The sequence below is a fragment of the Protopterus annectens genome, chromosome 9.part0, assembly GCF_019279795.1.
Source record: "Protopterus annectens isolate FY-2018-M chromosome 9.part0, PAN1.0, whole genome shotgun sequence".
NCBI lineage: Eukaryota > Metazoa > Chordata > Ceratodontiformes > Protopteridae > Protopterus > Protopterus annectens.
This window is the reverse complement of record NC_056743.1, coordinates 408,679,390-408,695,892: the sequence shown is the minus strand read 5'-3', so window position 1 is coordinate 408,695,892 and position 16,503 is coordinate 408,679,390.

Below are 16,503 nucleotides of genomic sequence, written 5' to 3'. Positions count from 1 at the left end.
TCCAACAACTAAGAAATGTAACGAAAAAAGCCATAGTAACTGACAAAAAAAACTTTTACTGTTTGTTACAGAATAAGCACCAAAAAAACCCTCAGAAATTCTGGACAGGCTTGAATAACCTTCTCCACCCAGGTAAATCATCTACTCCAACTCCTGAAATAGCAATAGATAAAGACCCCAAAGAAATAGCCAATACCTTTAATACGTTTTTTACAAACATCATCAAAACCTTAGCCAACCAACTATCCTCTAACAATCCACCGGTCATGGATAAGTTACCACAACCTTTAAATACCTTCTTCCTAAAAAGTGTCCCTACATCTTCAATAAGAGGCCTTCAACAGAAACTTAAGCCATCTACCCCCTCTGCAGATCTACTTCCAGCAGAATACCTTCAAATAGCTGCAGATGTTATAGCCTATCCAGTCTCTATCCTCATTAATCGAACTCTCTCTGAGTCAGCTATACCAACTTTATGGAAAATATCCCATGTGATACCACTCCATAAAGGAGGAACATCCACTGAATTATCTAACTATAGGTCCATAGCTTTAATGTCCCCATTAGCCAAAATTATGGAAAGATGTATGCACAAACAGCTACTCCACTATCTTATCCATAACAACTTCCTGACCAGTTCCCAGCATGGTTTTAGACCCAAACACAGTACCACAACTGCCCTTCTCTCCTTCACTGACACAATAAACCATAACCGCAACGACAAGAAAGTGTCTTCAGCCCTATTTCTAGATCTATCAAAAGCATTTGATATGGTCAACCATCAACTACTCTTGGATACCTTAAAAAATCTCTATCTGGATAACCTGACACTAGATTGGTTTGAAGCCTACCTCTCAGACAGGAAACAAGCAGTATTGTGGCAGAATACTCTCTCCACATTATTACCAAATACCATAGGGATCCCTCAAGGGTCCATTCTAGGACCACTTCTTTTCTCGGTCTTCATTAATGATCTCCATACAGTCATTCCCGAAGCCACCTGTATTCAATATGCGGACGACTCAACACTGGTTTGTTCAGAGATATCTCCTGACAGACTACTAAGGAAAACCCAAAGTTGCTTTACCAAAGTCGAAAACTGGCTATTAGGTCGTCAGTTAATCTTAAATCCAAAAAAAACTAAATTATTAATCTTTCAACCAACCCACAAAAATCATCTCATTGATGTCTCTATAACATCCAAAAATGGCACCATCATCTCCCCAGACCCTCACACGAAATTGCTAGGAGTTACTATTGATAATAAACTGAAATTTGACATGCATATCAACCTAACCATTAAAACAGTAAACAAAAAATTAGGATCGCTCTATAGAATTAAAAACTTCCTAACACCAAGTACAAAAGTGACCATTGCCCGAACACATTTGCTCTCCACCCTTCTTTATTCATCCGCAATATTTACTAATCTTAACAAAACCATACTAGATAAACTATCTAGCTCATATAATCACATTGCTAGATTTGCAGCAGGAACACCATATAGGACCCATCACTGCACCAACCTAAAAAACCTAAATTGGATTGAACTCCCCAACCTTGTTAGACTTACTCAACTTGCTGAGGTACAGAAAATCCTCAAAAACCCCGACATATGTCCATCACTTCAGAACTTAGTCCTTCCATATTCTAATCTTAACAGTCTACGTTCCGCGAACAGACCACTCCTAAAAATGGTCAAAGCTTATAACACAGGAGGAGACGCACTCTTCAAACGCTGTAGGAAAAGTCTGGAACTCTCTTCCCACCAGTATTCTTTCTACTACCTCTCTACCCCAATTCAAAAAACAACTGTTTCACCACTTTCAAAAGCACTGGCTTTGCCAATGCTCATCTCCTGACTGACATTTCCTAGTCTCTGATTTGGATTCCCTTCCCTTTAAAAAAAATTCTATGACCTCCTGAAATTCTATCCTGAAAAATCTATACTTTAATTTTTCCTTTGTCCTCACTCTTTTTTCTCTTACGCATAGCCTACTGCAGCAGCACTATATAAATGTTCCTGTATATGAAATGTTTTACCTGTCCAACATTATATGTATTGCATATGGTCAAGATTTCTGTCTAGTAAATTGTCTTAATGTGGAGCTTTTCTCCCCGGGCCTCTGCTGAAAATGGACATATATCCAGTCGGACTATCCCGGTCAACAAATGTAAAATAAAATAAAATAAAATAAATGTATTTTTAACTGAACTGTTAGTCAATGTGTCTTAAATGTTAGTTACACCGCACCTTGTACATTTCACTTGTAACACTATTCATGATTGTTTGCACCTGCAGAGTGCTCATCTCCAAGTAAAAGCAGATGGGAATAAAAAAAAACAGCTAGTTGCTTTGCAAATGTATGAACCTTTGTAGATTTCACTCAAAATGCACTGTTCAAGACCTCTCATGATTATTTGTTTGCACCTCTAGACTTCTTATCTTTAACTGAAAACATTTGCTAATGGGGAAACATAGCTAAAAACTTTGCAGAAATGAAAAGGAGAACTATTTTTCATGCTATTCATAAATTTTGTCTTATTTTCAAAAATTTGTTTAAAAAAACTTTGCCTATAGTTAAAACTAAGGATATTTAGACAACTACCTCTATAAAAACAGGGACATAACTTAATTCTTCATGTAAGACCAATACACTTTTAAAATCTTCAAACCAAGCAGCCCTATATCACATTTAACTTGCTTTTTACATCCTTCTTACCTTGCTACAGTGTAAAGCATAGCTATATTGCAACTAAGAAAAAGTACATTCTTTTATATTTTTAACACATACATTAGTTGTTGGGTGAGACTGCCATCTTGCATTTGAAATACCTGTAATTGCACAAACAACAAAACTGCTTTTACAATATACCATGTAATTTACATAATGGAATTTTATGCAAATAATAGCAAAACTGTTTTACTTTGTTACTCCACTCCTTTCAGTGTCCTTAACATTAAGATAAAGTGGGGGTTATACTTTACTGTTCACACATCTTTAACACAGTCATGCTTTATAGTATCCCATTTAGTCACTCATGTGACATTGCTGCTATTGGTCTTCCTGATCTTCTCCATCTCATAACACTGGTCTTTGTTTCAAGTTCAGGAAACTCCTAACTCTTTTGGAAGCTTCTGCTTTTTCTTCTCTGTCACTCAAGTACTTACCATTCGAACAATGGAAATGTTTTATTGTCAGAAAAATGAGAAAAATAAGTCAGTTTTTTGCTAGTTCACTCTGTTGGCTAAACTTTTTTTTCTACTTGTTCTGTATCCAAACATGTATTTGATCCAACAGAAAAAGTATTCTCAAGACAACAGGATATAGTGGCCTGAATCTTTTTCCTGTCTTTTGACATTCCCTGATTGCTGGAATAAACTTGCTTCTCTTCTGCATGGTACTTGGTGAATAAAACATTTTCACAAACACTCTGCTTTCCTTATTTTTTAATGTTTTCCATTCAGCCACCTTTTTGTCAGGAGCAACTCTTTCTGCTGGTATGGTTGCATCTTTACTAATATAGGTCTCGGCAGCTTTCTCATGGCCTGATTTGGAGCATGAAACGTGTCCTTTCAATTAACAAATTCTAGTGTGCAACATCAGTCAGTTGCTTATTTGTTCTTTCATAAAATTAATGCACTCTGTTCCTTCCAGTGTCTCTAGTACAGGAGAATATCTCAGATTTTCTCTGCCTGCAGTGTTTTCGAATGTTACTATATATGTATTTTTAAACAGCTTTTCTTGAGAAACCTTGTGTTCATCCAGCCCTTTTTTCATTTATACTAGGAATCTGTGACTGCAGTTACTTTTGCATTGTGTAAATTTAGCCATGCCTTAAATTGTGGTCATTTGTTATTTATGCTGGCCATGTTCCTGTAGATAATACAAAGGCATTTCTGTTGTTTAGCACTGTAAGACATAATTCACAAGGATTTAAGTGGAAGTCACCAGCCTTGTGCAAGATCGATTGAAATGTCATAATAATGATTTTTTTTTTTTTGGTAAAGCAGTATAATATTAACAATGTACACTTTCTGCAGTATAGTACTGTTTAATACATTATATGAGCTCCTCCAGCAATGTGTGTATGTCTTCACATATTGTCCTGCTGTTTTTTTCTGACTTTAAAGTGTTTTGATGGTCCAGTTTGTGGAACAAGGCATTAGAAGTTGAGAGAGTTTAACAAGTGCAGTAAAGATCCAACACTTTATATATGCAATATTTCAAGATCAAGATCACCAAAGCTACTGCATGCAGATGATGTGGCATTACAAGCAGACTCCGAACAATAACTTCAGTAAATGATAGGGGAATGGAATGCAAAACCGAAGGCACATGTGATGAAACAGTATAGATAAGACAGTAATAATCGGCAGAAGCTGAAAACAAACTGAGGTAGAAGGAAATAGTGGAGCAGGTTAACAGCTTCAAGTATCTGGATCAGGTGGCTGAAAAGAAGTCTGAAATAGGAGGTCAAAGCTACAATAAGATGGGCTGCAGACAAATGGCACAGAGCATCGGGTAATGGGTGGCATAATGCCAAGGAAGCTAAAAAGTAAGGTGTACAAAACAGTGGCATGAACAGTACTGCTATATGGTACATAAAATTGGGCAGTAAAGGCAGAGCAGTTGAAGAAGCTTGAGGTGATGAAGTGGCAGGATGCAGACTTTAAGGCAGATGTAGAAAATGGGGGAAAGTGATGATGCTGATGACAAGTGCAGTAATGCCGTTTCTCTGCACTTTTTAACAGCTAATAGGGATGGTTGACCCTTAGGATTAGGCTTTACTTTCTAATGAATTTCATTTAGGGTAAGCAATTTAGTAATAATGAATAACAGTGCTTGTATTTGGTATTTCTTATTTTTCTATTGAGTATTTTATCTTGGATACATTTTAAAAAGTTAGTTAAGGAAAGTGGCAATGCTTTTGTGGTTTTATTTTATAGTCTGTAGCAGATGGATGTTGCTGTTTGAGAAGGCTGAAGGTAATAAACTGAATTCTGCAAGGGCAGAAACCATCTGGTATAAAATTGGAGATGTGTGGATGGGTGGGTGTAGGGTAAGGTAAGGAGGAAAATCTGAGCTGAGCAGGGTAAGCTGTTTGAAATGATTGTTTTTTATGAAGTGGATAGTTTCTTGAAATACTGCAAGCATAAAGGGGAGGTGCGGACCCTTGAACAGGGAGAGGAATAACTGCTATTTGAGTTCACTCTGGGTACCATATGGAAGATTATTTCTGGGAGAGGGCCCTACATTATGTCCAGTAGAAAAAAAATGAAGTCTGCAAATCAAATTTCACCCAAGTGCATTTCTGTTTTGCAACAGAATCAATCTACAAAGTTGGCAGTGAATATTGTTCAAGACAGCAGTTAAAAGTGATGAGACTGATGGTGTTTATGTGCAACTTGGATAAGAAGACTATAGATTTTGAATGTGTGGAACATTGGATCTCTGCTTCTATCACACCTAGGTATCCCACAAGTCTACAGAGTATTTAAATGGAAAGTGTAGTGGATATATATCCAAAAATGGTGCATTTTGCATTTGCCTCAGCTGTTAGCTAACTACTGCTTGCAGCGTCACCAATCAGTTTGCAAGATACACCTTGGGTATATTAGGATCAATACTGTAAGAATAAGGAAAGGTTGCAAAAACTTCCAGACATTTCAGGGGGAAGGCAAGAGCAGGCCAAGATGTACATGTATTAGATTAATCAATAGACTTTTAACTTAAAATGTAAACGTAGCTAAGTTTTATCACTAGAATTTAGGTATAAACCAAAGGAACTGGGAAATGACAGCAGTCATAAGTTTTAGGTGGTTAATATCCCAAAGGTGAGATTTACTTCTGTAACCAAGGTGTGCCATAACAATTGAGTGTTGAGATTGTGTCAATTAAGATTGCTCCTCTGAGGAAAAAGTTATTTTAACCATTCAGTTACCAAATTGTTTCACAGTTCAGAGCCTGTGTTCACCAAATCCGACCCTGATACTGCCAGAACACTCCCACAAGGACCAACTCTCAAACATTTTCTGAGAATTTTCTCTTTGTACAATGTAAGCAAACTTAACTTGAAGAAAAAATATAAGTAAACTTAACTTGAAGAACCTTGCTGTGTATTAACTTCATCTAGTCAAATACGGGGTCTATATCAGATAATCAAACTTTTAAAAGTTCGAACACCATATGGTTGAAACCATATGTTTGAACTCTTAAAAGTTCGAAAATCAAACAAACAAACAAAAAAAGCATAAAAACCTATCTGAAAGCTTAAGCAGGGGGGCAAGCCCCCCCCGCACCCCCCCCCACGTGGGTAACTGCACCCCCCCCGCAAACACATACCCCGGTCTTTAAATATACCAACTCTGAGATTACAATACAGTGCAGACAATGGAAAACTTCCATTGCCGCACTGCACGGGGGGATCTCCATTGAAACGTTTGAACTTTTAAAAGTTCGATTATATAGTGCCAACCATATGACGTTCGAACTTTTAAAAGTTCAACAACATGATAGGAACCCTCAAATAAGTACCTGACTGTAGTGGAAATTGGCTTTAATCATCCACTCCCCCTGAAAGAGCAGTTCTTACACTCTAAGGGCCAATTACTAAGTTGACCACTGTACTTTCTCTTGACCAGTAGATTACACTGTATATTTATTCATTTATTTTATCATTTATTAACCGTGAAAGTCCGACTTGGAATAAGGCCAATTTTCAATAGAGGCCAGGGGAGAAATGCTGCAGATGCATGTCTTTGTAATGTGGGAGGAAACCGGAGCACCCAGAGCAAACCCACACGAACGGAGGGAGGACATGCAGACTCCACACAGAAAGAGCCCCAACCAAGAATCGAACCAGAGAACCTCTTGCTGTGAGGCGACAATTCTACCGGTGCACCACTGCGCTGTATATGCCAGTTACTTAGTCTTCCTGGCTGACGAGATTCTGTATTCAGCTAGATATTAAAACAAACTTCAAAAACAAAAAAAAATGATGCTAGTTCCAACAGACACATTTATTGTTAGCGCTTTTGTCTACTACAATCAGTAAATTTCTTCAGACGTCAACCATTCATTCTCGCAGGTTTAAATAGCATATGTAATCATGACATAATTTCCTGAAATTCTTAAAGCTGCATTCCACATAAAATTCACTTGTCAATGCAAATGTTATGACTGCATCTAAAATATAAAATAAAAAATTCACTATTAAGTGTGATTATAATAATATATATGTATGCACACACCCACAACAGTTATATGTCTAGTGATTTTAACTTTAATACACATTTCAGGGAACTGTATTCATTTAGACCTGGGGGAGCCTGGGTATTTAATCTTAGTTGCCACAATAATTCTCTCTCCTCTAACCTTAATGGCCAAGCTCCCTCCTAATGTCCTGTTGTACTCTGTCAATAACCATATACCGAAATTCATGATCCATGAGGACTTTTACTTTTTGCAGTTCCTTGCATTGCCATTTCAGGGTCTTGCCTCCCTATCTCTGTTTGCATGGAAGCTCTGAAGGGTTTAGCACCCAACCTCTCTCTCTAGTCAGCACAGCTAGAGCTGGCTAATGGTTTGGGTGGATGGAAGGTGCCCTGAATCTGTGGAGGCTGGCTGGTTATGTCCTTGGCATGAAATAACCCATATAGCTAATGCTACTGTAGCAGTGATCATTTGAACATCATCTGTTATGTTAAGTTTACTTAAATAACCATACCCCGATATATATAGGTGTATATCTATTTATGTTTACATGTGCGTATGTATGTATATATATATATATATATATATATATGTGTGTGTGTATATATATATATATATATATATATATATATATATATATATAAAGTTCACAAAATTCCCAGCACTCGTAAAATAAAATCCACAGTCAGCATGAAGTAAAAAGGGATTTATTGGACAACCACAGCCCAACAACACAAACTGGTGGCCGGTTTCGCTCACAGCGTCCTCAGTGTGCATTAAGTAACCAGAAAGATCATACTGATATACCCACAGCGCGTATTTCAAATCCTTGCCCCTTAAAGGTATAGAAGCACCAATACTGAGCCTCATACCTATAACAATATAAAAAAAGGGAAACAAAGATAAAGATGCACAGTAAACTGTCACAGAACATAGTGCAATATAAACTAATACATACATGCCTATTTGTATGCACATACATGTACACAAACAAATAAGCACACATTCATACATATACTTCAGAAAAAATATATCATATACATACATGCCTGCATTCCCAACTGAATACAAACATATACACCTACTTGCGAAACATATTCAGAGAGAACTTTCACACTAAGAAACCTATATATATGATATTATATTATTACCCAAACTAGTGCAAAAAAACCCTATAAAATACCATAACCTACACTTGTTACCAGTGATCATTCAACCCTGGTTTAAACATAGCCCCCAGATTCACAATCCAACGACGTTCCTTCTGGGTTAATATACGATGTTTATGACTGTCACCTAAATTAAATGCTGAAATTTTATCCAATCCTATAAATATGAAATGTGCTGATGGATGAATTAACTTATGTTTATAAAGGGCACTTCTGGTACGTTGACATTTAATATCACTGATGTGTAAAGATATTCTTTGTTTCAACGCACAAGAAGTTTGCCCTACATAAAAGACTCCACACTGGCAGACCACCATATATACTACCCAAGTACTATTACAAGTAATAAAACAACGAAGATCAAATACCTTTTTCGTATTCACAGATGTAAAGGACTTAGTTTTAGCCATAACCTTGCAATGTTTGCAAGTACCACAAAATGTGCTGCCCATAATACCCAGTGAAACAGTGCTTTCCAAATGATCTCTTTTGAATTTTGCAAAATATTGTCCTAGATTCTTACCCCTTTTATAACCAAAATGACATACTGTATCAATACACTTAGTAAAAAACACATCAGATTCTAAAATGTGCCAATGTTTCATCAATACGTTTTTAACAAGATGTGTATTAGTTCCAAAAGTTGTTGTAAACCTAATATAGGAACTTTCATTCTTGTGTTCACGATCAATCAATAAAGTATTCCTATCTATAGAATTAGCATGCCTATTGGCCTTTTGTATCTGGTACCTGTGATAACCCCTATTCAAAAATCTTGACTCTAAATCCTTAGCCTTATTTTGATAACGTTCATTAGAAGAGCATATTTTCCTAGTGCGTTGAAACTGTGACCCAGGTATGTTAAGGATAGTGTGGGGGGGATGGCAACTGCTAGCATGTAACAAAGCATTTTTGGAAAAAGGCTTTCTATACAAATCAGTATAAAGAGAACCATCATCAGCCTTTCCCACCAAAACATCCAAAAACTCTACTTCATGTAAATCAATGTTACCTGAAAATTTCAAGTCATAAGCATTGGAATTCAAATATTCCACAAATGCCAGCCAAAGATCCATGGATCCCCCCCACACTATCCAACAATCATCTAGGTAACGTCTCCACATAATTAAATGTGACCTAAACAATATAGGTAAGGAGTAAATGTATTGTACTTCAAAATACCCCATGAAGAGATCAGCATAAATGGGGGCAAAAGTAGCCCCCATAGCTGTACCCTTCACCTGCAGATAGTGGTTAAAGGTAAATGCATTATGTTCAAGCACTAGTTCAAGTATCTTAATCAAAAATTCTTGCTCTTCAATAGAATAAATGCCAGAAATAGTCATCCAATACTTTATTGCCTGAATACCCCCTGCATGTGGTATAGATGTATAAAGCGATAGAGAAAGCATATATATAATGTATGTATGTATGTATATATATATATTACGTATGTGTGTATATATATATATATATATATATATATATATATATACACACACACACACACACACACACATAAGCATATACATACAGTAAATTATTTTAAAAACTGAATGCAAATATGTTAAAAATTCTCTACCTTAGTACTCTATCGCTGAAGGGATACGAACAAAGGGGCCATCAATGCCCATGCTAGCATATGCAATGTCCAGCATTACAGGCCAGTCCATCACCAATGATCACATGATAATATCCTTTCCAAAGCTGAAACATCAGTGTAGCATCTTATCTGAAATCAGGTGGCCCCCAAAGCTGTGTAAAAAAAAAAAAAAAAAGAGAGATACTTAAGTATATAATAAAGTTGCCTGCAGCCTTCTAAACTGTAATTTCTTTCCATTGTTAGTGAGCATTTTAAAATTCTTTCACTGGTTTTCACAAGCATAGGCGAATTTCAGCAAGGCCTATGTTTTCCTTCTCATTCTTTTTCTCGAGTAAGAAGGTTTTCCTATGCCTAGGACCCACGCTCTCACTGTATTAACCGCTCCCATGTGGCATCTTACTTTCCTTCCCACTTTATGAACTACCTACCACCTGATAGGAAATATAAAGCATGGGTGTAGAGGAGAGGTTAATAGAAAGGTCAAACAAATTAGCAGTACATTAATCTTGGTCAACAGAAAAGTTATCCAACCAAATCCTTACTCCTTAAGCTATTGAAGAAGAAATAAACTAGACAAGTTTTCTGACCATTTGCTTTGCCCATTAGTGGGACACTTGTAGTTTATATATTTATTTGCATTTTGTTGACTAGGATAGTCAGACTATGCAGATCCCAATTTCTGTGGATGCAAGGGGAGAAAATCATATTTACAAATAACTGTATTATACAAACTATACATTATACGCGTGGATCTCTCTAATGGCCAGTCTGTAATATGAAAGTTAGTAGTAACTGATACAGGATGTAATGCTAAGCAAAAAGCAATCATAATGTGAGAGGATAACTAGTAATCCAATATTAATAGTATCCTGTCCGCAAATGAAAAAAAAATTCTGAGACAAAAGTTAGGGTCAGCACTGCTTTAGGGTCTGTTATTCATGTTAAGTCTCAACAAACTGTATCTAATAAGAATGGACATATACACCATAGGAAATCCTGCTCTTGAGAAACTGTTCAAGTGGACATATACACCATAGGAGATCCTATCCCTGAGAAACTGTTCAAGTGGACATGTACACCATAGGAAATCCTACTCCTGAGAAACCGTTCAAGTGGACATGTACACCATAGGAAATCCTACTCCTGAGAAACTGTTTATCTAAGGACTCAGTATATCAGGAAGAAGGGAAATGTTAGGAAAAGACTTGCTAGTGGGTGGTATCCAGAAAAAAGGTGATAAAGGGTTGGTATAGTAGGGGAGTAACTAAGAGGTTAATCTAGGAGAATTCAGGGGTAACTATGAAGGGATCATAGTTGGATTAAATGCTATACATTATAAGAAGAAGGTTGCTGTGGTCGTGGATGAGAAGTCGAGGTTAAATAAGAATTTTGGGTGGGGAACGGTACACGTGAGATGAAAGATGAGAGGCAGGCTCATACTCGGATTACTAATGTGAGGATGATGAGGTAAGAAAAAATGGTTGGAATTTATAGCTATGCTGGTTCGACAGGGTGAGGTGAACCTTCCCAATATAATGCGATTCATTTTAATGCACAAAAGGCATTGACATGGACTACATTAAAGTACCATTTGTTTGACATTAAATTGCTCCTCTGAGCACTTTGGATAAGTCAACTGAATGCCACACCATCCTGTACAATGACCCTGCTAGAGGCAGTGACTTAAGTATATGCAACAGGTTGACTGTTCAGACATGTTTAGCCATTAATTCTTTAAGGTTGCATACTAGAAGCAGTATGAACATACCTCTCAGCCTTGGAGTGGAAGAAATCTGGGCAAAGCCAAAAATAATAAGGGGACAAAAGCCCAAAAATAGTTGCTCGTATAAACTTACAAAGTTGATAGATTAATAGATTTTGCCATAGCAAGCATTTACTGAGGATGCGAAGGTTAAAACTAAAATGTATGCCATTATTTAGTACCGTCATTCCTTGGTGATTTGCCAGAAAACCCCAAAAGAATTGAGGAACAGACCAAAAATATGAGGCATAAATCTGGACATTCTGTAGAAATATGGACAGCTGAGAGGTTTGAGGTGAAATGAATATTGTAAATAGCTTTGAGATAATAGTAGCTTGTTTACAAGCTATAACTTTTATATTTTAGGTAAACATTTCATGAAAGCTTGCTGGATATATAAAATTGAGGCCTTACTAAAAGAGCTAACAAACCAAAACGCACACGCATGAGGGACTAAGTGCACGGTCCAAACCAAAGCAGAAAGTGAATCCAAAAACAGACCAGCAAATCGTAGTTCGGCTAAAAAACATTTATTATTGAATTAACTTCCAAACCAAGAGTGTTATATCTCGATTGGCAAGCAAACCGGTTTCGGCTATAAAAAGCCTTCTTCAGTGCTAAACCACAAATGATCAACAGTTGAGCAGCTCCAACATCCTGGTATTATATAGAAAAATATTTAAAGGCATATTGCTGAAAAAATGAATAAATTCCTTAAATGTATACACATGTCATAAATACTAATATATTTATTTATTATCTATTATATCTTGATATCATTATAACAAAAATTGACGTGTATAAATCAATCAACCATATGCATAAAGAGGTAGGCTGACATGTTATTCCATTTCATTTAATCCAGGTTTGAACAAAACATCTAACCTGGTTATCCACATAGTTTCCATATTGTCAAGTTTATCATGCCAGCCTGCTTTGAAATTCCTGTGCATTTGGATCTTATCTATAATAATAAATTTAAAAAGTGAAGTTGGATGGTTGATGGTATGTTTATACAGGGCATTGGAAAAACGGTGGTTTCTAATGGCACTGAGGTGTTCACTGATCCTCAATTTGAATGGTCTGGACGTCTGACCAACATAAAAAGACGAACAGGTACATGTGGCTAAATAAATGACCCAATCCGAACTACAGTTCCCAAAAATGTTAATCTTGTATACCTGAGTTGTATTTTTGCTTGAAAATTCCTTGGTTTTAAGAAAGTGTTCACAGGCACTACAGTGTCCACAGGGGAAGCATCCCACCAAAGGGTCCCCAAATAAAGTAGTTTGAATTGTTGTGGCTGGTGTGTATCTCTTGTAATGAGTGAAGCGAGAATGTATAGTGTGACCCCTGTGGTATGAGAAAGCACATTGGTCTGGTAAAATATCATTAAGGAGTTCATGAGACTTTAAAATGTCCCAATGTCTGATAATGATTTCCCTGAATCTAAATGTATTATTGCCAAAAGTGGTTACAAACCTAATCGGCTGGACAGAATTGGATGTATCATCGGACTTCGAATGTTGGTATTGTAGTAAAGTGGAACGTGCCATCTTCCTAGTCTGGTCAATAGTTTGAGAAATATGGTATCTAGAATAACCACGACTAATAAACCTATTGGACAGGTCTTGTACACAAACTTGATGTTATTCTTCTGATGAGCATATACGTTTCATATGTAGAAATTGGGATTTGGGAATGTTTTGGATGATGTGGCGGGGGTGAGAGCTTGATGCATGTAGCAATGTATTATATTGAGGGAACTCCCTATGTACCCTAGTAGCCAATGTGTGATCTTCCAGTCTAGAAATAACAACATCCAAAAAAACAATCTCTTGATACTCTGTATTCAGAGTAAATTGTATATCCCAGGGATTGTTATTGAGGTACCCGACAAAATCAAACACATGGGCCTTATCCCCACTCCACACCATCCAACAGTCATCTAGATATCTTCTTCAGATGTCCAAATCATTAATATATAGATTGTGATGTACATCATATATGAATGATTGTTCAAAGAAGCCCATAAATAAATCAGCATATATGGGGGCAAAAGAAGCCCCCATTGCCGTACTTTTGATCTGCCAATATGGTTGTCCATCAAAGTAAAAAATATTTTTACACAACACATACTCAGTAAGTGTGACAAGAAAATTATTGAAACCAGTGGAATATAATTGTGATTTGTCCAACCAATAGGAGATCGCAGCTATACCAGCTTGATGGGGGATGCTAGTGTAAAGAGATGCAACATCTAAGGTACATAACCACCATTCCGCTTCTAATTGTGAATCTTGGATGATGTTAAGGAATTGCGTAGTATCTTGTATCCTGGATCTTACATGAGGCAATAAGGGTTTTAAGTAATAAGTCAGGAAAGCAGATAGTGGTTCAGTAAGAGAACCCCTCCCAGAGACAATAGGTCTACCTGGGGGGTTAGTGGGATGTTTGTGTATTTTCGGAAGAAGATATAAATATTGAGGCATAGGTTCCACCACTTTAAGTTGTTTACAAATCTGTTTACTAATAATACCTTCTTCTGTTGCTAAATCCAAAAAAGAGTCTATCTGTGCCTTGAAATTAGGTGTAGGATCAATAGCCATACTAATATAAAATCGAGCATCAGACAACTGTCTGAAAGCCTCAGCTTTATATTTACTGTGATCCATAACTACAATACCACCCCCCCTTGTCAGCTGGAGTAATAACAATGTCATGATTACGTTGAAGTTCTGTTAGTGCAAATCTCTCTGCTTGAGTGAGGTTATTTGTAGTAGGTTGGTATGTCGTGGAAAAATGTAAATCTTTGATGACACATTTCTTGAAAATAGAAACATGTTTATCCATGGGTGGATTAAAATCTGATTTGCCAAATTTGAAGCCAGTAGATCTTTGAGTGGAGTCATGGTCTGAAAAAAATATTTTAAGATTAACCAATCTACAAAAATCATTAACATCCTTTAACAAACTGTATTCAGAAACAGGGGAGGTGGGAACAAAATTAAGACCTTTATTTAGTACTTGGTTGTGTACAGGTGATAATTCAAAAGATGAAATATTGTGTACATTGTTCACTGTTTCACAATCTGTTGTAATAGAACCTGTAAACTGGATGTTCCTATTTCTGTTTCTATGCTTTCTGCCTCCCCTGCGTGTCTTGCTTCTAAAGGGTCTGACTGTTTTCTCTTGGCAGCAGGAGACACCTGGTGTGAAGGGACATCATAGTCTGTAGCAGAGGAAGTTTCATCCTCCGACGTACCACTAAGGGTAGATTCTGACCTTCTTAATATTGATCTGGGCCTTTTTCTACCATGATTACTTTTATTAACTCTATCTGTGAACCTGACATTCTTGGATGTAACGAATGGTTTGCCCTTGTCGTAATCCGACAAATCCCTGTTAAATTTATGTGTTTTTCTCTTAATCAACTGTTGTTCCAGATTGGCCAAATCTTTAGCTAAATTGGAAGTATATTCTTTGAACAATTCTTCAGTTTTAAATATCTGGGCCTCAAGACACACCTTATGAATTTCTGATATTTGTGATTCAATGGTCCTTTCATAATAGGCTATCAGGGTATTTACAAATAGCATTGAAGCCTGGTGTTGGGCTAAAGCCCAATCCTGTGATAGTTGGGCATCAGTATTTGCTACTAAGGGTTGAAGACGGATCCTTAGACCTCTAGGTGTTATATATTTTAGTTTATAGGCCTTAAATAGTTTCAAGTGCCAAATATTAGACCTGAGAGATTTCATGTTTCTAGTCATTTTTTTGGAAAACTAACCCACATTTATGTTTAGAATCCCCTTCAACATTATTGAAACTAGTAGAACCCCTAGTGCTGAAGCCAAAGGCTTCCAGGTTATCTTTGTCAGCTGATAGTCCTTGCAGAATACCTCTTAAATCCATGGTATAACTCTTGGGCAATATATCACAGCACAATTCTTAACCCAAAACAGGCAAATAATCTACTATAGATATGACTTAAATAAAAGCAAGTCTGTATATATATATGTGAGATTGTACCATATGTTGACCCTAATTATTGTGGAGAGTTGCCTCCATAATGAATAATAAAAAATATATAAGCACAACCAAAATGCCCCACTATATATAGAGAGAATATATATGCCAATATACTGAAGTAGTTGACACTTTGTCTCACTACAATCTGATAATTATTAAATCTAATTTTAAAGGTAAAAAAATTGGATATCGAGTGTATGCACTTGTGTAAATAAAGAGTTGTTATTTATATCATGTGTGACCATAACTCTTCCCATATATAATTGTGGAAGCCGACACTTCGTCTCTGCTACCATATATTCACCAATAAATACCGACACAAACAAATGCATATACACTAGTGTGTATATAATATTGCTGGACTTTCGTCCCATATAATGTTGAGAATAGACCAAAAAGCCAAATATTAGTAGAGACAATATATATAGATATAAGGGCATAATGTTGACTGCTTACCTAGTATATTGATGAAAAAAATATGTATACACTCCACAAATATGGCATCAACAGTACAAAATCATATATAAAATACCAATATGATATTCAGAAAACCTGTACTTGGGTCAAAAATGATTAAACAATTATTGCCAAAGATATTAAGTGAGCTGAAAAAAGAGAACCGGAATAAGTACTAAACAGAGTACAACAGCTGAAAACCATATGTATCACTAGGGGAAATCCTTAGGAATATAACCATGAAATCCAATTTGTGTGTCTGAA